This window comes from Octopus sinensis, linkage group LG22 (genome assembly GCF_006345805.1).
Source record: "Octopus sinensis linkage group LG22, ASM634580v1, whole genome shotgun sequence".
In the NCBI taxonomy this organism is placed as follows: Eukaryota; Metazoa; Mollusca; class Cephalopoda; order Octopoda; family Octopodidae; genus Octopus; species Octopus sinensis.
This window is the reverse complement of record NC_043018.1, coordinates 10,451,909-10,478,613: the sequence shown is the minus strand read 5'-3', so window position 1 is coordinate 10,478,613 and position 26,705 is coordinate 10,451,909. Positions and strand designations below refer to the sequence as shown.

General features: G+C 37.8%; 1 protein-coding gene across 1 annotated transcript in view; it reads left to right on the top strand.

The window, feature by feature from the left end:
* LOC115223291 overlaps positions 1-24,993 on the top strand; it is a 39,983-nt gene extending 14,990 nt beyond the window's left edge. Inside the window, exon 2 of the mRNA XM_029793800.2 lies at positions 24,640-24,993. The gene's annotated coding sequence lies outside the window, so the exon portion shown is untranslated. The remainder of the gene's footprint in view (positions 1-24,639) is intronic.
* The last annotated feature ends 1,712 nt before the right edge of the window (positions 24,994-26,705 follow it).

The following is a 26,705-nucleotide window of genomic DNA, read 5'->3' as shown; positions in this document are numbered from 1 at the left end:
TATACAATATATGCATGTATATGTGTATATATATATTTATGTATATACATGTTTGTATACATATATATGCATGTACATGCACATATATATATATATATATATATATATATATATATATATATATGTATGTATATATATGCATTTATATTCATATACATGTATACACACACATATATGCATGTATACATGTGTGTATGTAAACACGTGCACATTGCTTCTACGCATACCTACTTATACACACACACACACACACACAACACTTGGCTCTCCTGTCTCTCTCTCATATATGAATGCTGTACAAAAGAGAGATTTACTCGGTGCTTTGCCATTTTTACTGTTTGCATCTATAATAAACAACCTAGAAAAAAATGCCAAAATTCAGTTAATTGCCAACTTTCATAGTGTTTGTGTGTGTGTGTGTATAAGTAGGTATGTGTAGAAGCAGTGTGTGTGTGTATAAGTAGGTATGTGTAGAAGCAGTGTGTGTGTGTATAAGTAGGTATGTGTAGAAGCAGTGTGTGTGTGTATAAGTAGGTATGTGTAGAAGCAGTGTGTGTGTTTACATACATGTATACAAGCATACGCTTTTTCTCTTTTACTTGTATACAATTATATTGTATTCGAGTATAAAAGTAATTAATTTAAATTTATTCAGTCATTTGACTGCGGCCATGCTGGAGCACCGCCTTTTAGTCGAGCAAATCGACCCCAGGACTTATTCTTTGTAAGCCCGGTACTTATTCTATCGGTTTCTTTTGCCGAACCGCTAAGTTACGGGGACGTAAGCACACCAGCATCGGTTGTCGAGCGATGCTGGGGGGACAAACACAGACACACAAACATATACACACACACATACATATATATATCTACATATATACGACAGGCTTCTTTCAGTTTCCGTCTACCAAATCCACTCACAAGGCTTTGGTCAGCCCGAGGCTATAGTAGAAGACACTTGCTCAAGGTGCCACGCAGTGGGACTGAACCTGGAACCATGTGGTTCGTAAGCAAGCTACTTACCACACAGCCACTCCTGCGCCTATATGGTTATTTTTATTAATATTTAGCAGTGCCAATGCACAAAATTCTTGGAACTTGAGTCACACTGTTACTTCCACTAACTATTAATAAAAATATGGGCATAGTATGGCTGTGTGGTAAGAAGCTTGCTTCCCAAACATAGGGTTCCAGGTGCAGTCCCGTTGCGTGGCACTTTGGGCAAGTATTTTCTGTTATAACCTCAGGTTGACCAAAGCCTTGTGAGTGGATTTGGTAGACTGAAACTGAAAGAAGCCCATCATATGTGTGTGTGTATATATATTATCATCATCATCATCATCGTTTAACATCCGTTTTCCGCGCTAGCACGGGTTGGACGGTTTCGACCGGGGTCTGGGGAGCTCGGGACTGCCCCAGGCTCCAGTCTAGTCTGGCAGTGTTTCTACAGCTGGATGCCCTTCTTAACGCCAACCACTCCGCGAGTGTAGTGGGTGTTTTTTACGTGCCACCTGCACAGGTGCCAGATTATTTATTTGTGTGTGTTTGTGCTTGTTCTATCACCATTGCTTGACAACTGATGCTGGTGTGTTTACAGCCCAGAAACTTAGCAGTTTGGCAAAAGAGGCCGATAGAATAAGTACTAGGCTTACAAAGAACAATTCCTGGAGTCAATTTGTTTGACTAAATGTGGTGCTCCAGCATGGCTGCAGTCAAATGTCTGAAACAGGTAAACGAATATATATATATATGATTAGCTCCTACACACCTACTATCAAATTCATTCGAAAGGCATTGGTCAGCCCATGGCTATTATAGAAGACATTTGCCCAAGGTGGGACTGAACCTGGAACCACTTTGTTGCAAACCACACTGTTCTTAACCGCATCGGTATTTTGCTGAGAGGAAGTTGTGTTCAGGCATGGAATATCAACATTCATGTAGCTATGGACACATGCGCAAATGTCCATACATGCATCTTTGCATGTATAGGTGCAAAGGCATGGCCACATGGTTAACAGGCTCTCTATGCAACCATGTGGTTTTGTGTTCAAGTCCGCTGTGTGGCACCTTATAGTAGAAGATGGCTGTCTTTTACTACAGCTCCAAGCTGGCTAATGCCTTGTGAGTTAATTTGTTGCAGGGAAACTGTGTGGCACTGTCATGGATGGATGGATGGATGGTAATCCCTTGACTATCATGGGTGTTATATTCCAAAGCCCTCTAATAGGTGAAAATCCTTGAAGTAGAAACTACTGTACTCTTTTTCTTTTTTCTCTTTTTACTTGTTTCAGTCATTTGACTGTGGCCATGCTGGAGCACCGCCTTTAATCGAGCAACTCAAATCCCGGACTTATTCTTTTGTAAGCTGAGTACTTATTCTATCGGTCGCTTTTGCCAAACCGCTAAGTAACGGGGACATAAACACACCAGCATCGGTTGTCAAGCAATGCTAGGGGGACAAACACAGACACACAAACACACACACACGCATATATATATATATATATACATATATACGACGGGCTTCTTTCAGTTTCCGTCTACCAAATCAACTCACAAGGCTTTGGTCGGCCCGAGGCTACAGTAGAAGACACCTGCCCAAGGTGTCACGCAGTGGGACTGAACCCGGAACCATGTGGTTGGTAAACAAGCTACTTACCACATAGCCACTCCTGCACCTATATATATATATATAGCGCCTAGGTGCAGGTGTGATTGTGCCTATACTATATATATATATATATTTTTGAGTTATTTTTATAATTTGTATATATTTATTATAAATGCAAAACAACCCCACACACTCCCCACCCGAGTTCCGTTTCCCATACGGTATGGGTGTAATTCTTTGTTTACTCATCTGTGGTACCCTACCTATTTACTTTTAATCTATTTTAATTAATGTGTTATATAGTGTAGGACTGTACTGTATTCTTATTTATCAATTTATTTTTAGACTTATTTTACCACGGAAAAAAAAAAAAAAAAAAAATACCTATTGCCTGCAGAAACCCACGATATACTGAGGGTGTGATATGGTGAGTGATTGCTGTGTGGGTGTGTGTATGTGTATGTATATATATAATATATATATTATTATATATATATATATATATATATATATATATATATATGATAGATAGTTAGCCACTACACACAATTTTTTCTCCCTTGTTTTTTCTGTGTCCCTTTCTGTAGAAGAGCGTAAGCTCAAAATGTAAAAGACTTTTTCTATTCCTGAGCGTTATATTAATACATCTGCTTGTTTTGTACACCACCTGTCTTCGTCTTTTGTTTTTTGATTTTTTTTTTGTAAATTCTCCCTATATATATATATATATATATATATATAAATAATGCCCTAACCCTAAGCCATGTGCCTTTGAAGGCATGTGGCTTAGTGGTTAGGGCATTCAACTCACAATTGTAAGTCGTGTGAGTTCAAATTCCAGTGACGCATTGTCCTTGAGCAAGACTCTTTATTTTACGTTGCTCCAATCCACTCAGCTGGCGAAAATGAGTGGTACCTGTAATTTCAAAAGGGTCAGCCTTGTCACACTCTGTGTCATGCTGTATCTCTCCAAGAACTACGTTAGGGGTACACGTGTCTGTGGATTGCTCAGTCACTTGGATGGTAATTTCATGAGCAAGCTGTTCCGTTAATCGTATCAGCTGGGACCCTCATCGTCGTAACCGACAGTGCTCCTTTTATATATATATATATATATATATATATATATATATAAACCTTATGTGTCCCAGTTTTTGGAATAAGTATGTCATAGGTCATTATTATCAGCATTTAATTTTGATGTTCCATGTTGGCATGGATAAGACGTTTTGAAAGGATGTGATGGATCTAAGAACTACAGAATGCTCCCGTATCTTTTGTGCTATGGTTTCTATGGCCAGATGCCCCCCTTTCTAATGTCAGCCACTTTACAGCATTTCCTCCAAATCTCAACATTTTGTGCACTCACACATGCACAAATGTGGAAAAAAGAAAGTTTGTGCTCAAATTTTTTTCAAGATAAGATTGAATATTTTTAACTGAAGAAATTTGAGCAGGGTTTACTCCTGTTGATATAAACATACTTTGTAAAGAAAGGCAAGGTTTGCATACAACACAAATTTCTACTCACAGCTACAGCAAAAATCAGAGGTAACATAATAGTTTTAAATACACATTGACAGGTACACAACTTTGAGCTTGAATATCCATGCAATAAATTATTGTTTTTCATGTTTGCCTATTATACACACACACAAAAGTTGTGCATTTACTAGTAGTGTTTGTTAAGACTTGTAGGTATATAGTACTTTGTTCTGCAAACCGAATATACTATAAGGGATACTAAATGTTTTCATGAGTCAGTCCCACGTTCTGTTGTCAGCAGTGCTCTTACATTATTTTGTTAAGGTTATTTCTACAGATATTCTACAGAGCCAGTCTGATGTAAACAGACAATGGGATCGAAAACAAAAATGGGTAATGAGTGTATATGCCATATTTCGGGGATTGTTGCCCCATCTTCAGCACTCATCTAACCTGAAATTTACATAACGTTTATATACCAGCCCCGAAGAATGTATCTAATATGTAAATTGGTATTTCCAATAACTTAACACCACTGTATGCAGTGGCTATATAAGCAATGTGTTAGGAGGCAAGCGTGAGTTAGATGAGTGTTGATGAAAGGGCAACTATTCCCGAAATATGGCTATACACTCATTCTCCACTTTTGTCTTTGATCACATTATCTCTTTACATCTGACATCTCAATATGAAACGTCACAAAAAATGGTGCTGGTTATAAGTTCTATAGAATATCTGCAGAAATAACCTGAACAAAATAATGTAATATTTGTCTAAAAGTCATTAATCTATAATTGTTAATTACACTTAACTTTAATGTAATATTTTTCTATAGAATTGATTATGATAGGTTTTAACACCTAGGTGCAGGTGTGATTGTGTGGTAAGAAGTTTACTTCTCAATCCCATGGTTCTGGGTTCAGTTCTACTGTGTGGCACTTTTGCAGAACAACATGAAATAAAGTATTTTGCTCAAGAATGCACTGCATCACCCAGTCTGGTAATTAAGCTGATGACCTTCTGATCGTATGTGTAACACCCTAACCACTAAGCCATGTGGCCTCACACAGACACTCACTCATGTCTACATGTGTGTGTTATTGTAACCATGCCTCGACTTCATGTGATGTTTGTAAACCGATATCTGATATAAAATTGGTGTCCTTCATTACTGGTATTCTGTGAAAAATGTCTGCTCTTGGGGAAATACTGCATTGGTGGATAAAATTTCTTTAATCTGTGTATTAAGGCTACCATTGGTTTCATGTTAAGAAAAATATCTTAACAATTTTTCAAGCTGATCACATGGAAGAATGGTGTTTGTCTCCATTTTTGATGTGTGGGTGTGTGTACATGTATGCGTGTATATGTGTGTGTGTGTGTATGTGTGAGTGTATACATATGTGTATATATGTTTTTTATGTGTGTGTGTATACCTATATAGATGTGTCTTTATGTTTGTCCTCCCACCACTGCTTAATAATTATTGTTGATTTGTTTACATCCCCATAACTTTGCAGTTTGTCCAAAGAGACCGATTGAACAAGTATTGGACTTAAAAAAAAAAAAAGTATTCAGGTTGATATTCACTCCATCAGGACCATCAAGGCAGTGCCCCAGTTTGGCCACAATCCAGTGATTGAAACAAGTAAAAGATAAACACATAGAAAGGTGTGTTATTGTGTGTATTGTCTATATGTGCCACAAGTCTTCTTCCTTCAATATCCCGGAGAGATTTAACGCCACAACCCTGGCCAAGCATATTTGGTCTTTTACAGAAAGCACGACCGAGTAAAGTGGAAGATCCTAGAGAACTGTAAACCGTACTTCAGTAGCAGCAGGAAGTACAGGTTAAGCCTGGCTGAGAAAAGAATAATTTTAAAGAGCACCCAAAACCCAGGCATTTACTTGAATAGCAGAAGTGAGATTTTCAATCCTTGCCCACATGAGAGGAAGTACATCGTATCATGCCTGCATGCCCCAGCTTTACTACAATCGCCAGTCTCCCAGCTTTGGCCCTCCCCCAATACTCTGGAGTCCAGCAAAGAGTTTGACCAGGGCATACACTAATGCACCCGCAAACAAACATGCACATTCCTACCCAATAAATTGTTTTCCTTCCCCACCCCACCAATATAAACTCCTGCACATATTGAACCCCTACACACACGTGTATGCCCACCCCTCCTGCAAAAGTTACACATATAGTACCACTACACAAACTCCTTTTCCACAAGAACACCAATCCCAAGGACACCCATTTCTCACAAACACTCCAAGATAACTCTTACCAACTGGCAACATAACCACCCTAGTGGCGATGTTTTTTGGTACCAAGGGACATAACTCTTAACTCGGTCACCTGCTTGTTTCATTTCATCATCTTTTTCACAGCAATCACCGACCAGATGTGTCTATTCAACTCCAAGAGAGCAATCGCCATATTTCATTCCATATTGGCTACCTCTGATGAGCATAGGGTTACATAATCAGATTATTACTTAATGCTCCATTGAATCCCTAGTGTGAAACCGATTGGTAAGACTGGCCATAATGGATATATAATCCTGTACACTTATAGATAATATATCCACCCTGTTGACAGATTTATGGGTGTATATTTTTCCTGACTTTTGGACAACTTACATATTTTTTTTTACTTGTTTCAGTCATTTTACTGCAGCCATGCTGGAGCACTGCCTTTAGTCGAACAAATTGACCCTCGGACTTACTCTTTGTAAGCCTAGTACTTATTTTATTGGTCCCTTAGGCTGAACTGCTAGGTTACAAGGACTTAAAGACACCAACATCAGTCTGTGGGGGAGAATAAACACAGACACACACAAGTATATATATATACATATATATATATATATACATATATATATATATGTGTATGACGGAATTCTTTCGGTTTTCATCTACCAAATTCACTCAAGGCTTTGGTTGTCCTGAGACTATAGTAGAAGAGACTTGCCCAAGGTGCCATGCAGTGTGCCTGGACCTGGAACCATGTGGTTGGGAAGCAAGCTTCTTACCACACAGTTACTCCTGTGTGTGGTGTGTGTGATATATATATATATATTATATATATATATATATATATATATATATATATATATTATATACACACCACACACACACATATACATATTTTTTAAAAATAATATGCTATTATTAATATTAGGAAATCAATATCAAAACTCCTCAGAAAGATATACACATGTGAAAAAAAATTGTATTAAAAATATATAAATAAATAAATATAAATATGTATAAAAATATATGTAGATATGTATAAGTATAAATATATAATGTATATGACAGTTTAAAAGTTTTGAATTAATTATTTAAAGCACCTTACGATCGTTTCACAGAAGAGTTGTCCCTATAATGAAATCCTATATTGATAAGTATTTATAGACAACACTTCTGCTCTTCAGAGATATAAAATTTGAATTCTGTATAACATATCGAATAGTAGTTTTTTACAAAAAAATTTGAAGTAAAACTATAAAATGGTGTTTGTTTGAAAGAAAAATTGAAATTAAAAATTGCTGCTTTTGATGAGTCTTTAAATTTATATATACTTCCTTGGTTATTCTTCTGCAATAATCCATAATATTCATATGGAAAATCCGTTGTATTATCTTGTATTCTAAATATAGTTAATAAAGAAAAATAATATAATTCACACAGAAAGTATTTATGTCAAATTATATAATTATATATATTGGGAAACTTTACAAAAAAAAACAAAAGACGAAGACAGGTGGTGTACAAAACAAACAGATGTATTAGTATAACGCTCAGGAATAAATATATATATTTATAAACTTAGATATGTTTCGACCAATGATTGGTCCAGGCCATGTCTAACTTAATAGCACCACCTGATAGGATTATTCGAATCCTGTTTAAGTCAAGTTTTGTTTATGGTCCATTCAAGTAGTGAGTTTTTGTTGGGTGAGTTGTATCCAATTATGGGTGGCTTATCTGGTATTCCTTGAAGGAATCTATCCAGACTCTGTTTAAAGTTGATGGGATCCTTTTCCTCTTTGATCTCTTTCGGGACAATGTTAAATAGGGCAGGGCCTGTTGAGGAAAAGAAATTATGTTGTAGTGTACATGTATGCTGTGATCTTGAATTGGGCAGGGGACGTATGGCCTGTGGTCCCAGTCTTGGATGAACCTTGAAGCTAATGTTCAGTTGGCGGTATATTCTCCACATCATACAAATGATGTGTATATATATATATATAATTTGACATAAATACTTTTCTGTGTGAATTATATTGTTTTTCTTTTACCACTGCTAACTCGAACCCCCCACCTTCAGGTTCGGTCCACCATTAATTTTCTCCTCTCCCCTCTCCGTGCCTCCTGCTAGTTTTGGTCACCTCTAATTTGTCCATTCTGAAACACTGATATCTGGCAATTTAGTTATTTAATGGTTGGTCTTTAAAGCTGACCTTTGCAACTTGACTCCTCTCTTTCGTCCACTCTCTCTCTCTCTCTCTCCTTCCTCTCCTCCTCCTCTGCTGTAAGGTCACTATAAATGAGGTATCATCTATCTATCTAATTTAATCTTACTACCTCTCCCCTGTTCTTGTATACATGCTCCTCTTCTCTCATATATACTCTCCTCTCTTTCTCACTGCCTCTCGTTCTGTCTGTTAGTCTTTCTCTTTCTTTGTCTGTCTGTCTCTCTCTCTCTCCCTCCCCTCAGTGCTAGGGTCATTATCAAAAAATATGATATTCCTTTTATCTGTCTCTGTCTCCCTACCTTCTCCCCCCGTTTGCTTACCATTTAATCCTACTTGCCTTCTGTTACTGGTGCACACTGACTGATCTTTAACACATTCCGTTTACTCCCTGCCTCCTCCTCTCTCTCACATCACATCACCCATACATACACACACACATAGATGCATTCATACATGCGCCTCCACACACACATTCACTTACTCAGTCTTTCTTGCTTTGCATTCATTCACATTTATTTGTCATTGTAACTCATTGATAAAAAGCCAGAACGAAATTGTGTTCACCTCAACCCTTTTGTTTTTACAATTCACAGCGTCCCTTTGGCGAGGCACTAAAAGTTAGCGTTATGACACACAATCTTTTATTTTTTACTCATTTCATTCATTGGACTGTGGCCATGCTGGGGCACTGTCTCCAAGAAGTTTTAGTCGAATGAATCGACACAAAACTTTTTAATTTGGATCTTTTCGGTTTGAACGGCAGTTTTTAACATAATTTCTACTCTTTTACTCTTTTTACTTTAGTCGAGCAAATCGACCCCGGGACTTATTCTTTGTAAGTCCAGTACTTATTCTTTCGGTCTCTTTTGCCGAACCGCTAAGTGACGGGGACGTAAACACACCAGCATCGGTTGTCAAGCAATGCTAGGGGGACAACACACAGACACACAAACACACACATACATATATAATATAACATATATACGACAGGCTTCTTTCAGTTTCCGTCTACCAATCAACTCACAAGGCTTTGGTCGGCCCGGGGCTATAGCAGAAGACTTGCCCAAGATGCCACGCAGTGGGACTGAACCCAGAACCATGTGGTTGGTTAGCAAGCTACTTACCACACAGCCAATCATGTGAAATTTGTACTGAAGTAGATTTTCCTGTGACCAGATGGTCTTCTTGTTGCAAATCCTCTCCCATTTACATGTAAAATAATCTTTTTCTTTCTTTCTTTGTTTCTTTCCTGTTTGGCTGCACCTGTGGAAATGTCATAGTTTATTGAAAATTTTAAAATTTTGGTGTATTGATGTAGTTTTCCATGCTGAATCTCAGGAGATATTTCACTTTTTCCTGAAAATTAAAATCAAAACAAAATATTACTTTTTCCTGAAAATTAAAAAAAAATATAGTTATAATGGCGGTGCCCCAGCATGGCCACAGCTCATAAGCTGAAACTAGAATCAATCAATCAATCAATCATAGAGGTTTAAAGTTTATTAATTTTTACCCAGTGAGAAAACAGGATTTGGAAGCTGTCATTTTGTGTATGGCAACACGTGTTGTCAACTGTAAATTCTGGCGGAATTCTGCTTCAAGTATGCTCAATAACCACTTGTAACTTTTTTTATTTTCTGGAATTTCCAGAAAATTTTTGTAAATTTGTATTCTACATAAGAGAATTCAAATGATTATGTTAAAACAGAATCAAAAGGTTTGTGGGGGGTGTGATTTAAAGCCTATTTAGCCATTATTTTAGATGTCTTGCAAACAACTTGCACATGCAAGTGCTACTAGTCAAAAGCTCCGTATGCCGGAAGCCAGCAAGTGTATGGGGTCATCAGGAGAGAATGCGTGCCGTTTCGGGGCCTACCTCTTGACGGCATCAATGCACACCGGACCCCTCCCTGATATGAGGCCCCGCTTGCTAGATCAGCTGGTTATGAAGTTAAACTCAATATCCTTCTAGCCATCGTTCATCGTCTCTTTTTAACCAAATCCAGTGGCTAGCCTTCTCCACTGTAGATTGGAGATCAGTCATGGTGGTATTGACTTTACGATGAGTTAGGCCTAGCGATAACAACAGTCATCTCACATCTCATGACCACCTCAATGAGCAGAATATATTTTTCAACATGTGCTTTCTTGCAGACAAGAGTTCTCATGCTTGGCTTGTTACTATGGAAACAGGCACGAATATGTATGTGGCTTACGATTGGCTAACATTTTTAAACTTTAAAAAGCTATTAACTCTTTATTGATTTATGGTGAAAATTAATTTTATATCAATGAATATATGTATAAATTACTGCATAGGAGTGGCTGTGTGGTAAGTAGCTTGCTTACCAACCACATGGTTCCAGGTTCAGTTCCACTGCGTGGCAACTTGGGCAAGTGTCTTCTATTATAGCCTTGGGCCGACCAAAGCCTTGTGAGTGGATTTGGTAGACGGAAACAGAAAAAAGCCCCGTATATATATATATATATATATATATATATATATATATATATATATATATATATGTATATATGTTTGTGTGTCTGTGTTTGTCACCCCAACATTGCTTGACAACCGATGCTGGTGTGTTTACATCCCCGTAACTTATCAGTTCGGCAAAAGAGGCCGATAGAATAAGTACTAGGCTTACAAAGAATAAGTCCTGGGGTTGATTTGTTGACTAAAGGCGGTGCTCCAGCATGGCCACAGTCAAATGACTGAAACAAGTAAAAGATTAAAAGATTAAAAAGAAACAATGGTCGGGCCTTGTGCCAAAATTATGAACTCAGTATTTCTTCTGTTCCAAGTTCAAATCCAATTGAAATCCCCTTTGCTGTTCATCCCTCTGGAGGGTCGATGAAATATAGTCCCAAAGTACTGATGATGATGCTATCAACCTGTCCCCTTACCTCAAAATTGCTGATCTTGTGCCCAAATAATGAAGAATTATCATTAGAGGTGGTAAATTTTGACAGAATTGTTTGGTGCCGAGTGCTATAGTATGTGGCATCCCAGATGAGGGAGCGCACCATCACAGACCAGCCCAGACCCCGTTTGTCAGGGTGAGAAAAGCAAACTGTCAAAGTATCAGTTATTTTCAGGGGAAGGTGGTAAATCGATTACATTGACCCCAATGTTCAAGGAAAAAGAAGAGGAAGATGAGGAAGGAGAAAGAAAAAGAAAGACATGTTCTTTGCTTGCAAACAGATGGGGACTGGCAGCAGGAAGGGCCATCTGGCCAAAAGAAAATCTACTTCAACATAAATTCCTCCTAATTCAGGGAGAATTGCCCTCATCAAAGACGGTAAATTTTGACTGACTTGTTTGGTGTCAGCATATGGAATCCCAAATGAAGGGCCCACTGCTGCAGACCAGCCTAGGCTCTACTGCTCATCAACGTGAGAAAAACAAACTCTCAAGGAATTGGTTTGTTTTCTGACAGGTTTATGGTCAAGCCTATGGTAGTGGAGACCTCCAGTGTACTTGGCTCCTGGACCATATCCTTGCTGCTATCAAGGGACGAGATGGCTATCTGCAAGTGCAAGCCCTGTGAGTCAAAGTGGCTGTTCCAGAGCATCTCCCTTGCCATCCTCCAGGGTAATTCCTTTTCTATTTTGTCTGCTGGGACTGTGAAGTAGTCTGACTTAGAGGAAATTGCACATTCTACTTCTTAATGTAAAGTTACTCCATATATGTGGAGGCACATGGCCTAGTGGTTAGAGCAGTGGACTCGCGGTCGAGGGATCGCGAGTTCGAATCTCAGACTGGGCGATGTGTGTGTTTATGAGCGAAATACCTAAGCTCCACATGACTCAGCAGAAGGTAATGGCGAACTTCTGCTGACTCTTTCAGCAGTGGACTCGCGGTCGAGGGATCGCGAGTTCGAATCTCAGACTGGGCGATGTGTGTGTTTATGAGCGAAATACCTAAGCTCCACATGACTCCAGCAGAAGGTAATGGCGAACTTCTGCTGACTCTTTCACCACAACTTTCTCTCACTCTTTCCTTCTGCATCTTGTAGCTCACCTGTGACGGACTGGCGTCCCGTATAGGTGGGGAACCTATGCGCCAAGTAAGCCAAGAAACCGGCCCTATGAGCCAGGCATGCTTGAGAAGGAACAAACAACAATACTCTATATATATATATATATATATATATATATATATATATATATATATATTATATATATATATATATATATATTATACCGGAGTAAACACATAAATATGAAACAAGGTGGAAAAAGAGTACTCAAATACCAGGGGTAGAGCAATATGCTTTATTTAAAAGCAGCAGAAATTTTAACAAAACTGTCCGACGAACGGGAACGTGAAACTCAGAGTAACAGGTTTTGTTGAATTTCTGCTGCTTTTAAATAAAGTATATATATATATATGTCTAAAGAACGGTGGTTGTATATGGGTGTATGTTTTGTTGTGTCTAGGGAGAGTCATTATTGCTAGTATTATTATACTAATACACACACTGGTTCAGTTCCACTCCTTTATCAGTCAATCAGTTAAACATCTAACCAACCAACTAATTGATTATTTATTTAAGGTGTTGGTTAAACGATTGATTGTTTGTTTGTCCATCAAAGTGCTTTTGTTGCTCTTCACAGCCATCTCAGTTTGGTGTCAGATGCAATGACTTATTGTATCGAAGTTGTGGATCTTTACACACTCAGTTCAAATCCTACCAACATCAACTTTGACAGTGACGAGTCCCTTAACCCCTTGGGGGTCGTTGGGGGTGCTGCAGCCATGCAGCGTAATCTAAGGCAAAAAATCCAGGGATGGCCTTCATTTCTACAGCTGAGTGAACTGAAATGTTTTGTTCAACAACCCGTCATCCAAGCCAGGGATTGAAACCACAATCTTACGATTGTGAATCTAAATGACCCGCCTCCACTAGTGGTACTCATTTCTACACTGGAGCAATGTGAAATGAAGTGTCTTGCTCAAGAACACAATGCATTGCCTGGTCCAGGAATTGAAACCACATTCTTAGGATTGTGAGTTTAACACCCTAACCACTAAGCTACATGTCTCCACTTTATATTTTCTCAATTGGGAAGGTGGGGTCAATAATATAGAGTACCACTCAAGTACTGCAGTTGATGGTACTGCCCACTTGAAATTACTGGTATCAGGGCTTGTTTTATAAACAATTAGCGTTATTGGTTATCACTAAGAGAAACAATTATTCTTGATACCAACACCCCAAATTATAGTTTTCATTAATTGCTATATCACTAATTATGTAGCGAGTCATCGTTTTATCTTCCTCTCCTCCTTTCTCCGAACTTCCTTTTTAATTAACTGGAATTTCATAATGATTGGAGGGAAAATTTATATTTTGTGTGTATGTGTGATTGCTTGCATGTGTGTGTGTGTGTGTGTATGGTGTGTGTATGTGTGTATGGTGTGTGTATGTATGTGCATATGCATGTATATATCTATCTTTGTCTGTTTATGCATGCAGATATATATATCTATGACTGTGTATGACGTGTCATGTGTATCTGTGCATAATGAGTAATAGCTGTGTGTGTGTGTACATATGCACTTGTGTGTACTGTGTTCCAATGACCTAGTGGTACACTAATGAAGATAACTGTAATTTGCTTAATAAGTTTTCATGTTAAATAGTTATTAATTGGAAAAACACATGTTTCTGTCTATGCCTACGTTTCTCTGCATGTGCGTATGTGTGTGCATATATGTTTGTGTACACCTGTGTATATACCTATGTTAGTGTTGTCTGTCTGTGCATATACATATGTTTGAGTCTATACCAGTGTGTGTGTGTGTGTTTCAACTGTATCAAAGAGGAAAAAAAAAACAATCTAAACATTCTGACACTAACAGGACACCAGAGTTCATCCAACAGGTTCGAAACGTTATTGATGATGATACCAGAAAATCATAAAATACCTTAGGAATGAAAACCCAGGTTCAAAATCTTCCCCAAGACACCTGATGAAGGCTGGAGGGTATATCAGCCGAAACGTGTTAACAACAAATAAGATGAGGACAAAAAAAATATAGAACTGTATATTTTTAACTAACCTAAATTTTGCTTATGCCCAAACACTACTTGGCGCTAACATTTCGTTATGTTTCATGATTGGGCGCTCTACCAGTGCTAACCAGTCACCGTTCTTCACTGTATTTTTACATAAAGCTATTGTTTTATAAGTTTGTTCAAAGTTGCCTCACTCAGGTACGTCCCATTAACAAGAGTCAAAGAACTCAAAACATCGATGTCTGGGATTCCTGATAGATGACGACACTGAACAAACCGTTTCCACACCTTTTTACCATAAGAGAAATATTTTTTCCATGCTAACAGCAATGAATTTGCTTCTCAGCAGTTGAAATATGTCACATATTTTAGCTAACCTAAACATATATATATGTGCTATATAAAATTAGTGTACATTTAAACATGAAAGAGGCGACCCTTAACAGACAGCCTTACATGCTAGAAGGAGCAGTCAAAATGAGAGAATATGTTGTCTATTGACTTTTTATACATGGTAGGCCACTGGTAGTGAGATTTCTAAAAAAATTCACTACCCTTTATATTTTATGATTATGGTTTATATATATATATATAAACCAGGTGCAGGAGTGGCTGTGTGGTAAGTAGCTTGTTTACCAGCCACATGGTTCCATGTTCAGTCCCACTGCGTGGCACCTTGGGCAAGTGTCTTCTACTATAGCCTTGGGCCAACCAAAGCCTTGTGAGTGGATTATGTAGACGGAAACTGAAAGAAGCCGTCGTGTATATATATGTATGTATGTGTGTGTTTGTGACTGTGTTTGTCCCACCAACATCGCTTGACAACCGATGCTAGTGTGTTTACATCCTCGTAACTTAGCGGTTCGGGGGTCGATTTGCTTGACTTAAGGTGGTGCTCCAGCATGGTTGCAATCAAATGACTGAAACAAGTAAAAGAGAAAAAAGAGAGAGTATATATATATATATATAATATATATATATTATATATATATAATATATATATATATCCTTAAAATCCTTAAATCCTAAAAATGTTTTAGCCCGAAGGCCACAGCCATGCTGGGTCACCACCGCTGAATGAGCTACACTAATATGTGAATCCACCTCTGATACGTGGCACTTGATCAACAAGGGAGTTCGCTGCCGCTGCCCGCATCTGTGTCTCCTGTCATGAGGTAGGTTCATCCGGGACCCCCGACAAGAAGAGATCCAGCTTAGTCTTAAAGACACCCACATCCACACCATGTAAGTCTCTCAGGCATTTAGGGAGGATGTTAAAGAGCTGTGGTCCTCTGAAACCCAAGCTGTTGCAGTATCTGGACCTGTATTTTGATGGTGATGTTGGAATATTTGGCATATATATCTTTGTATTACACAGTTGAGTAGTATATATATTTTTGGTGAGTCACCTATTTTGCCAAGTGCTATAGTAGAGGTGAAACCAATGGCAACTTTCTAACAGGCCATAACCAAAGATAAATTACTTGAATACATGAAAGAAAACTACTCAGAATATTTTTTAAAGTGTGCTTTTTAACTTATGAACAGCTGACCAATTTAATACATAAACTGTAAATATGTAAATATATCAGTGTGTGTGTGTATGTGTGTGCGTGGTTAAGAAGGTTGTGTTGCAGCTGTATGGTTTCAGGTTCATGGTTTCATGTATATATATATATATATATATATATATAATATATATATATATACATGTGGAGGCGCAATAGCCTAGTGGTTAGGGCAGTGTACTTGCGGTCGTAGGATCGCTGTTTCGATTCCCAGACCGGGTGTTGTGAGTGTTTATTGAGCGAAAACACCTAAAAGCTCCACGAGGCTCCGGCAGGGGCTGGTGATCCCTGCTGTACTCTTTCACCACTCTTTCTCTCACTCTTTCTTCAGTTGGCCTGCTCGCTTAGCCAGCGGGGTGGCGTCATTCGAAGGCTAAAACAATGCAAAGCGCATTGTGACCAGCGATGTGTAACAACATCTGACGGTCTGGTCGGTCACGTGGTCACGTGATATATATATATATCTATGTATGTTTTTTTTTCATTCTTTTACTTGTTTCAGTCATTTGACTGTGGCCATGCTGGGGCACCACTTTGAAGGATTTTAGTTGAACAAATTGATTCCAGGACTTACTTCTTAAACTTGGTACTTATTCTATTGCTATCTTTTGCTGAACCACTAAGTTACGAGGATGTAAACACACCAACACTGGTTGTCAAATAGTGATGGTGACACACAAACGCAGATATGATGGGTTTCTTTCAGTTTCTATCTTCTTTTAAGGTTGAGCTTCACTAAGTGGAACCTTGAGCAAGTGTCCTCTAGCCTTGGGCTGCCCAAAGCCTTGTGAGTGGATTTGGTTGACGGAAACTGAAAGAAGCCCATCGTATATAATATGTGTGTGTGTGTATATATATATTATATATATATATATATATATATATATATGTGGAGGCGCAATAGCCTAGTGGTTAGGGCAGTGTACTTGCGGTCGTAGGATCGCTGTTTCGATTCCCAGACCGGGTGTTGTGAGTGTTTATTGAGCGAAAACACCTAAAAGCTCCACGAGGCTCCGGCAGGGGCTGGTGATCCCTGCTGTACTCTTTCACCACTCTTTCTCTCACTCTTTCTTCAGTTGGCCTGCTCGCTTAGCCAGCGGGGTGGCGTCATTCGAAGGCTAAAACAATGCAAAGCGCATTGTGACCAGCGATGTGTAACAACATCTGACGGTCTGGTCGGTCACGTGGTCACGTGATATATATATATATATCTATGTATGTGTATATATCTGTATGTATGTATGTTTTTTTTTCATTCTTTTACTTGTTTCAGTCATTTGACTGTGGCCATGCTGGGGCACCACTTTGAAGGATTTTAGTTGAACAAATTGATTCCAGGACTTACTTCTTAAACTTGGTACTTATTCTATTGCTATCTTTTGCTGAACCACTAAGTTACGAGGATGTAAACACACCAACACTGGTTGTCAAATAGTGATGGTGACACACAAACGCAGATATGATGGGTTTCTTTCAGTTTCTATCTTCTTTTAAGGTTGAGCTTCACTAAGTGGAACCTTGAGCAAGTGTCCTCTAGCCTTGGGCTGCCCAAAGCCTTGTGAGTGGATTTGGTTGACGGAAACTGAAAGAAGCCCATCGTATATAATATGTGTGTGTGTGTGTATATATATATATATATCTGTGTGTGTATATGTGTGTTTGTCCACCATCACTGCTTGACAACTGGTGTTGGTGTGTTTACATCCCTGTAACTTAACAGTTCAGCAAATAAGACCAATAGAATAAGTACTAGGTTTAAAAAATATTAAGTATTAGGATCGATTCATTTGACAAAATATACTTCAAGGAGATACCCCTTTGAGGTGGTTCTTGTGCATGGCTGCTGTCCAATGACTGAAGCAAGTAAAAGATAAGATAAACACATGCCTGGGTGTATATCCTTGTCTTGATATTGTTGTAAAAAAGTGTCACTGTCATACAAGCAGTGTTGTTTTGTTTCCAGTTTTGCCTGAAAAACATGTCTGGCCATATTACTTTGCTCGGAAACAAATGATGGTTGGTGACAGGGAGAGCATCCAGCCAGCGAAATTATTTTACCCACAAGGGTTCCGGACCCCAGTTATGAACTCATTTGCATACAGCCAATCAGAGCTCGGCCATTTTCAAGTAATTTTGCAAACACACAAAGACGAGCGACTGCAATACCCTACTTTTGCCTCCACATGCAGGATAATAATAATAATGATAATAAAGATGATAATGATGATGATAATGATGATGATAATAATGATGATGATAATAATGATGATGATAATGATAATGATGATGATAATGATGATGATAATAATGATGATAATAATGATGATGATAATAATGATGATAATAATGATGATAATAATGATGATAATAATGATGATGATAATAATGATGATAATAATGATGATAATAATGATAATGATGATAATGATAATGATGATAATGATAATGATGATAATGATAATGATGATAATGATAATGATGATAATGATAATGATGATAATGATAATGATGATAATAATGATGATAATAATGATGATAATAATGATGATAATAATGATGATAATAATGATGATAATAATGATGATAATAATGATGATAATAATAATAATAATAATAATGATGATAATAATGATGATAATAATGATGATAATAATGATAATAAGGATAATAATAATAATTATAATAAAGTTAATAATGATAATTATAATGATAATAATGATAATTATAATAATGATAATAATGATAATAATGATAATGATAATGATGATAATAATGATAATGATGATAATAATGATAATGATAATAATAATGATGATAATGATAATAATAATAATAATGATGATAATGATAATAATAATGATGATAATGATAATGATAATGATGATAATAATGATGATAATAATGATAATGATAATGATGATAATAATGATAATAATAATAATAATGATGATAATGATAATAATAATGATGATAATGATAATAATAATGATGATAATGATAATGATAATGATGATAATAATAATGATAATAATGATAATGATGATAATGATAATGATGATAATAATGATGATAATAATGATAATGATAATAATAATGATGATAATGATAATAATAATGATGATAATGATAATAATAATGATGATAATGATAATATAATGATGATAATGATAATGATCGTTTCTGCTAAAAGCATAAGGCCTGAAATTTGGTGGGATGGATCAGTCGATTACATCAACCCCAGTGTTTCACTGGTACTTAATTTATTGACCCCCCCCACCAAAAAAAAATTGGGGGGCTTTTGGCTATAGTAGAAAGGATTATTATTTTTATTAATAAGGTAGTGAGCTGGCAGAATTGTTAGCATGCTGAACATTATAGGCCATGAACTGTGTATGTGGCCATGAGGAAGGTTTGAGTATTTGACCCACATAACAGCCATATCCTGAAATGATAAAATAAATGTATGAACAAACTTTGCTGAATGCAGTGCTAGAGTTACCATTGTGCTTAGGAGAGCTTAAGCACAGGGCCCCGTTGACCAGGAAGCGGGGGCTCATCTTCCTGCCCTCCAAATTTTTTATGATGAATTTTTCAATTGTCAAACATTCAAATGTTATTCCTTAAACTTATAAAAGTGAAATTAATAATGAGAATGCTTTTACACATTTTTTTAACATAAAGGGGGCCAAGTAAGGGTCCTCGTAAATAAGGGGTCTCCAAGGGCCTCGTTTGTCCTAAATCTGGCACTGGCTGCATGAGTTGAGTATTATGTGTCACCCTGTTTCTTTTCTTTACAAAACAGTAACATTTGGAAAGAGAAAGGGAGAGAGAGAGAGAGAGTGGGGGTGGGTTGAAGTGTTTGGTGACACATTCTGTCAGAATGAGTCAGGCTTTGGACAAAGCTGTTGTGGTTTAGTTTTACCAAAGTGAGACTCAAGAGGATAGAGTTCCTTGTCAGACCACTTGTCATAGAATATAAATAGATGTGTGTGTGTGTGTGTGTGTGTGTGTGTGTGTGTATTTATGCAAGTTGCATCTGGAGGCAAGGCTTCGCTTCTGGAGTTGTGGGTGAGTGTGGAGTCATCCCTTGGTTACCATTATTCCAAAGTCTGTTCTAACCTAGGATGGTTGTGTCTGTCTGGGTCCCAGGGAAAGAGGAGCCCCCCCTGCCTCCATGTCCTTTTTGTTTTTTTTCTGTGGGGGAGGCAGCTCTTCTAGAATATGCTCTGATATAAATCTTTCAGTTGCAATAGTAGCAGCCATGGTGCAATGCTAGTTACTGGAACCTTCTATGGCAACCAAGCATTGGTCCAGGCATCAACCTGATGACATAGCTCAAATTCTGCATTATTTTGAAAGAACTTTTATCTTTTGCATTAATGCAGGCATCTAAGTAATCTATTTTATAAAATATGATAAGACAGGGTGTTCAAAAAGTCTCTTTGCAGTAAGTATTTTATTGCAAAATATATAACCCATAGCATACCTTTCCTTCTTGGTACACAAAACTCTACTTGTGAAGACCTGTTGAGGCAAGTGAAAATCGAAATCGATCAACATCAATGGAAATTGCAGCTGTGATACCAGTGCCGGTGGTACGTAAGAAATCCATCCGAACGTGGCCGTTGCCAGCGCCGCGCTGACTGGCCTTGTGCTGGTGGCATGTAAAAAGCACCATCCGATCGTGGCCGTTGCAAGCCTCGCCTGGCCCCTATGCCAGTGGCACGTAAAAAGCACCATCCGATCGTGGCCGTTGCCAGCCTCGCCTGGCCCCTATGCCAGTGGCACGTAAAAAGCACCATCTGATCGTGGCCGTTTGCCAGCCCCATCTGGCACCTGTGCCGGTGGAACGTAAAATCACCCACATACACTCACGGAGTGGTTGGCGTTAGGAAGGGCATCCAGCTGTAGAAACTCTGCCGCTAAAATGCTGAGCAATCAGCAGACATAAGAACTACATCTATGTGATAGATTAAGCCTCAGCACCACACGAGAGAAATCTACACACACACACACACACACACACACACACATATGATAGGCTTCTTTCAGTTTCCATCTACCAAATCCACTCGCAAGGCTTTGGTCAGCCCAAGGCTTATAATAAAAGGCACTTGCCCAAGGTGCCACATAGTGGGACTGAACGTGGAACCCTGTGGTTGGGAAGCAAGCTTCTTACCACACAGCCTCCCCAGAACCTTACAGCCACTCCTTTATATATTTTAAAATTTATATCTGATTATTTATAATCTGTAATACGAAATATTTTATATATTACCTACTCATATACTCTTTTACTCTTTTACGTGTTTCAGTCATTTGACTGTGGCCATGCTGGAGCACCGCCTTTAGTCGAGCAAATTGACCCCGGGACTTATTCTTTGTAAGTCTAGTACTTATTCTATTGGTCTCTTTTGCCGAACCGCTAAGTGACAGGGGTCGTAAACACACCAGCAACGGTTGTCAAGCAATGCTAGGGGGACAAACACAGACACACAAATACACACACACACACACACATACACATATATATACATATATACGACAGGCTTCTTTCAGTTTCCGCCTACGAAATCCACTCACAAGGCATTGGTCGGCCCGGGGCTATAGCAGAAGACACTTGCCCAAGATGCCACACAGTGGGACTGAACCCGGGACCATGTGGTTTGTTAGCAAACTACTTACCACACAGCCACTCCTGTGCCTATGTTTTATGCAATATATATAAATACTTTCTATTTTGTTGTGTCTAGGGAGAGTCATTACATCAGGGTAATTAACACACACACTGGTGCAATTCCACTCATTAAATATCAGATATTTAATGAAAGAGCCTAATTGAGCCAGTGTGTGTGTTAATTATCCTGATATAATGACTCTCACTAGACACAACAAAATTTGTTTCAACACATGAATTTACATAAAGAATCTTGTAAACCAGATACTTTCTTATATATTATATACTCATATAGGCGCAGGAGTGGCTGTGTGGTAAGTAGCTTGCTTACCAACCACATGGTTCTGGGTTCAGTCCCACTACATGGCACCTTGGGCAAGTGTCTTCTACTATAGCCTCGGGCCAACCAAAGCCTTGTGAGTGGATTTGGTAGACGGAAACTGAAAGAAGTCCATCGTATATATGTATATATATATATATATATATATATATATATATATATATAACGGGAAGGTTTACGAAAATAAACAAAAGACGAAGGCAGGTGGAGTACAAACAAACAAATGTATTAGTATGGCACTCAGGAATAGAAATAGAACAAGTCTTTTACGTTTTGAGCCTACGCTCTTCGACAGAGAGATACACAGAAAAGAAACAAGGAGAGAAAAAAAAATATATGTATGTGTGTGTGTGTGTGTATATGTTCATGTGTCTGTTTGTCCCCCTAGCATTGCTTGACAACCGATGCTGGTGTGTTTATGTCCCCGTCACTTAGCGGTTTGGTAAAAGAGACCGATAGAATAAGTACTGGGCTTACAAAAGAATAAGTCCCAGGGTCGAGTTCCTCAATTAAAGGCGGTGCTCCAGCATGGCCACAGACAAATGACTGAAACAAGTAAAAGAGTATATCTCTTATGTTGTATGCAATATGTAAAAATACTTTATCAAGCGTACGCTTTAAATTCTCAATGTGGATCAACCTCTGACTGCCGCCGTCAGCCTTATCTATTTTATACGCCACAAATTGTGGCTTCGGAATTTATGCCATACTCCTTTCTTATATTTTCTGTCCTATATTTGGATTAATTTCAGACATACTGACTTGTTGAGTTATGGTTATCATATATTCTGTTACTTTTATTTTGCAGCATGGTAGGTGTTTAGTGTTTATTAGTCATTTAAAAAACTGTTAGATTCACTTCAACATTTTGAGGCCGTGACCTGTTCACTGACAAAATTCCATACTGCAGCATGGAATTTTGTCAGTGAACAGGTCGCGGTCTCAAAGCGACGAAAATATTTTGACAAATTAAATTTAAATGTTGAAGTGAATCTAACGGTTTTTGTGTGTTTCTTTAATGGCTTATAAACGCCTTCCACGCTGCAATTGTTTTTGTTTCAGCACACGATCTCAGATTAGGTCACTTGCTATGCAAGTACATCTCTGTAATATTTTTATTTTGTTTTTTTTCCATTTCACTTTTTACTTGCTATTTTTTATAATCCGCCTGACTGGCGTCCGTGTCAGTGACGTGTAAAAGCACCAACCGATCGTGGCCTCTTGCCAGCCTGCTCTGGCCCCTGTGCTGGTGGCACGTAAAAAATACCCACTACACTCACGAGTGGTTGGCGTTAGGAAGGGCATCCAGCTGTAGAAACACTGCCAAACCAGACTGGAGCCTGATGCAGCCTCTATGGCTTACCAGACCCTGGTTGAACCGTCCAACCCATGCTAGCATGGAAAACGGACGTTAAATGATGATGATGATGATGATGATGATTACCTTCTTTTATTTTAACTACTTTTTAATTATTTCTTAATTCCTATAATATCCTATCTACCACTTTCATTTTAATTATTATCCAAATTTTCTTTATTATAGCCTTTTTTTAATTATTATCCATTTGCTTTCATATTTTTCTTGTATGCTTTTTATTTATCTAATTATTGATATGATGGCCACTCTTATTTGATACCCTCTCCCCTATCAGTACACCTTAAACTTACTGCTTCTCTCTTTTACAGCCTTTCCGGGCCTTAAATGAGACGTATAGAAAGCTGTTAAATGAATTTATAAATAAATAAATGGGTGACCCGACCCTTTGTATTTAGCCCCCAAACCACTTGTTGAGCAGAATTATAAAAGAAAGTAACTCTTAGTTGTAGGGGCTTGAGATGCTTAGCTATCTGAGTCCCCCCCATCCATTCTCTAATTTCCTTCATTGCTATACCCATACCCGACGTGTCATTTTCTATAATACTACCAAACTGAACAAACAAATTCATTTTATGACCAACAGTGGTCAAAGAATCATGAAGTGGCCCGAGCTGTTGGCTTTTGAATGGCTTTTGACCGTTGTGATTTGTCTGATGGAAACAGTTTTTTCTAAAGTTCTTTGAAAATAGCTGTAGTGGATGACACGTTATCCATCTATTTCTATATCAGGCGCCATGATAGATCGTTAGCCACTACACACATTTTTTTTTCTCTCCTTGTTTTTTCTGTGTCCCTTTCTGTAGAAGAGCGTAGGCTCGAAACGTAAAAGACTTTTTCTATTCCTGAGCGTTATACTAATACATCTGTTTGTTTTGTACACTACCTGTCTTCGTCTTTTGTTTTTTTCGTAAACTTTCCATATTTATATATACATGTGTGCCCATCTACTGATGGAGAGACAACATTTTTTAAAATTGCTTTTTTTAATTAAAATTAAATTAGCATTTACTTTTCCGTTTCTATTTTCAATTCTGAAATATTCCTCTTTTATTGAAATTCAGATATGTCGCTCTACAGAGAAAAAAAGAGAAAATCCCCGAAGAACGGAAGAACGTTGCCAAGACCATGGTGCTGATTCTAAGGTCAAGCCACTCCCGGTGCTAAGAAAGCAGGTGTGATCATTGTTTTATTGGCCATTCTTTGACTCCACTGAACACTGAGATTCCAGGTTGTGAGGTCTTTTATGATGGAATTCTCTGTTTAAAGAATTGGATGGACAATAAATTCTTTGATTGTAATTGGTGTCTTTTACCTGAGAGGAAGGAGGCTGCAATTGAATTCTGTGATTGAACTCCTCTCACACACAACTGTCAAGCCAACAACCATTCCGGTTACTTGTCCAACACAAATGGGAAGAATATATATATATACATACATATACACACATACACACATAAAAAAAATATACATATATGTATATATATATAGATACACACACATTATATATATTTATATTTATTTTGTTTTGCAAATTGAAGTCAATAAAATATATTTAATGTCAATATTTTTGAAATGATTACTACAAAGAATGTTTTCCATTTTTGAGAACCAAATCCTGAAAGCTGTTTGTTAGTTTCCTTTGCTATTTCTATTGAGAAATGCATGAATACCACACACTGTGTTTCATAATATTTCTTTGAAGTTTTCACTTAATTGAATTGAAACTAGAATGTTGTTTCTGTATTTTTCTACCAAATTCCATATCGGAGAAATCTTAGCTTTATTTGTAACTTGTTAACAATGCAGTTCCAACAGACCTTTGATCAAAGACCTTCCACACCTGACCTTCCCCTTATATAGACATAAGTATTTCTTGGACTTCTCCAACTAATGTCCTGTGGTTTTTCTTTTTCTTTTTTTTTCTGAAATGGCTAAGTATAATTTAAGAGGAATTTGGCTGCTATTTCTATGTGTTGTCTGTTAACAGGTTGTTGTTTAGTCCCATTGACCGTGTGATTTCAACATCTTTGTTCAAAGATGTTCCAGACTTAAGCTGACCATCCCCATTGATTATTTAAATCTATTACACTGTATAACAAAATTTAAATTTTTTTTTTTTGCCATTGGTCAGTAAATGTTATTTCTTATTTGCTTCTGTCTAGAAATCAAAGGAAATGACAACAGTTCCCTTCAAATTTAGCTTTTCTGACCTGGGCATCAATGTTTTGAAACTGACCTGTTTTCCTTCACATTTCAGACTGGTTCAGTGCCAAGCTGCTGAAACAGAAATATTATTTACATTATTTACATTTGACAGATATTTGTCCTCATCTTGTTTGTTGTTAACACAATGTTTCGGCTGATATACCCTCCAGCCTTCATCAGGTGTTTTGTGGAAATTTCGAACCTGGGTTCTCATTCCTAAGGTATTTTTCGATATTATTATTATTATTGTTATTGTTCAGGTCACTGCTTGGAATCGAACTTGGAATCTTGGGGTTGGTAGCCAGCGCTCTTAACCACTACACCATATGCTTGTGGGCAGATATCCGACAAACATCTGTCGAATGTAAATGATGTACATAATTCCTCATCTTTTAAATATAGAACAGAAATATAACAAAATATCCTGCTCGGTGCCACAGATTTGCTTGTCAGTTGCTTGATCTTCACCACTTAAGCATGTGCTTTAGTGGCTGACAATATGTGTGTCTCTGATGAGCAGGAGTGGTTGCGGAGCATCGCAGCCATGTTTTGAGAGGGATTCTTGAGGTTTGAATAAATGTGACAAAAGCCAAGTTTGAAGGGGATGTTAATAATTTTTCATATTTTCTGGGGTCAAGCAAAGGGGAAATAACAGTAGCCATCCAAGGACAAAAATTGTGTTAGCCAATGTTATTTCTTGGAATATGGTAACTAAAGGCTTACTCTTTACTCTCTTTTACTTGTTTCAGTCATTTGACTGCGGCCATGCTGAAGCACCACCTTTAATCGAGCAAATCGACCCCAGGACTTATTCTTTGCAAGCCTAGTACTTATTCTATCGGTCTCTTTACCGAACTGCTAAGTTACAGGGACGTAAACACACCAGCATCGGTTGTCAAGCGATGGTGGGAGGGACAAACAC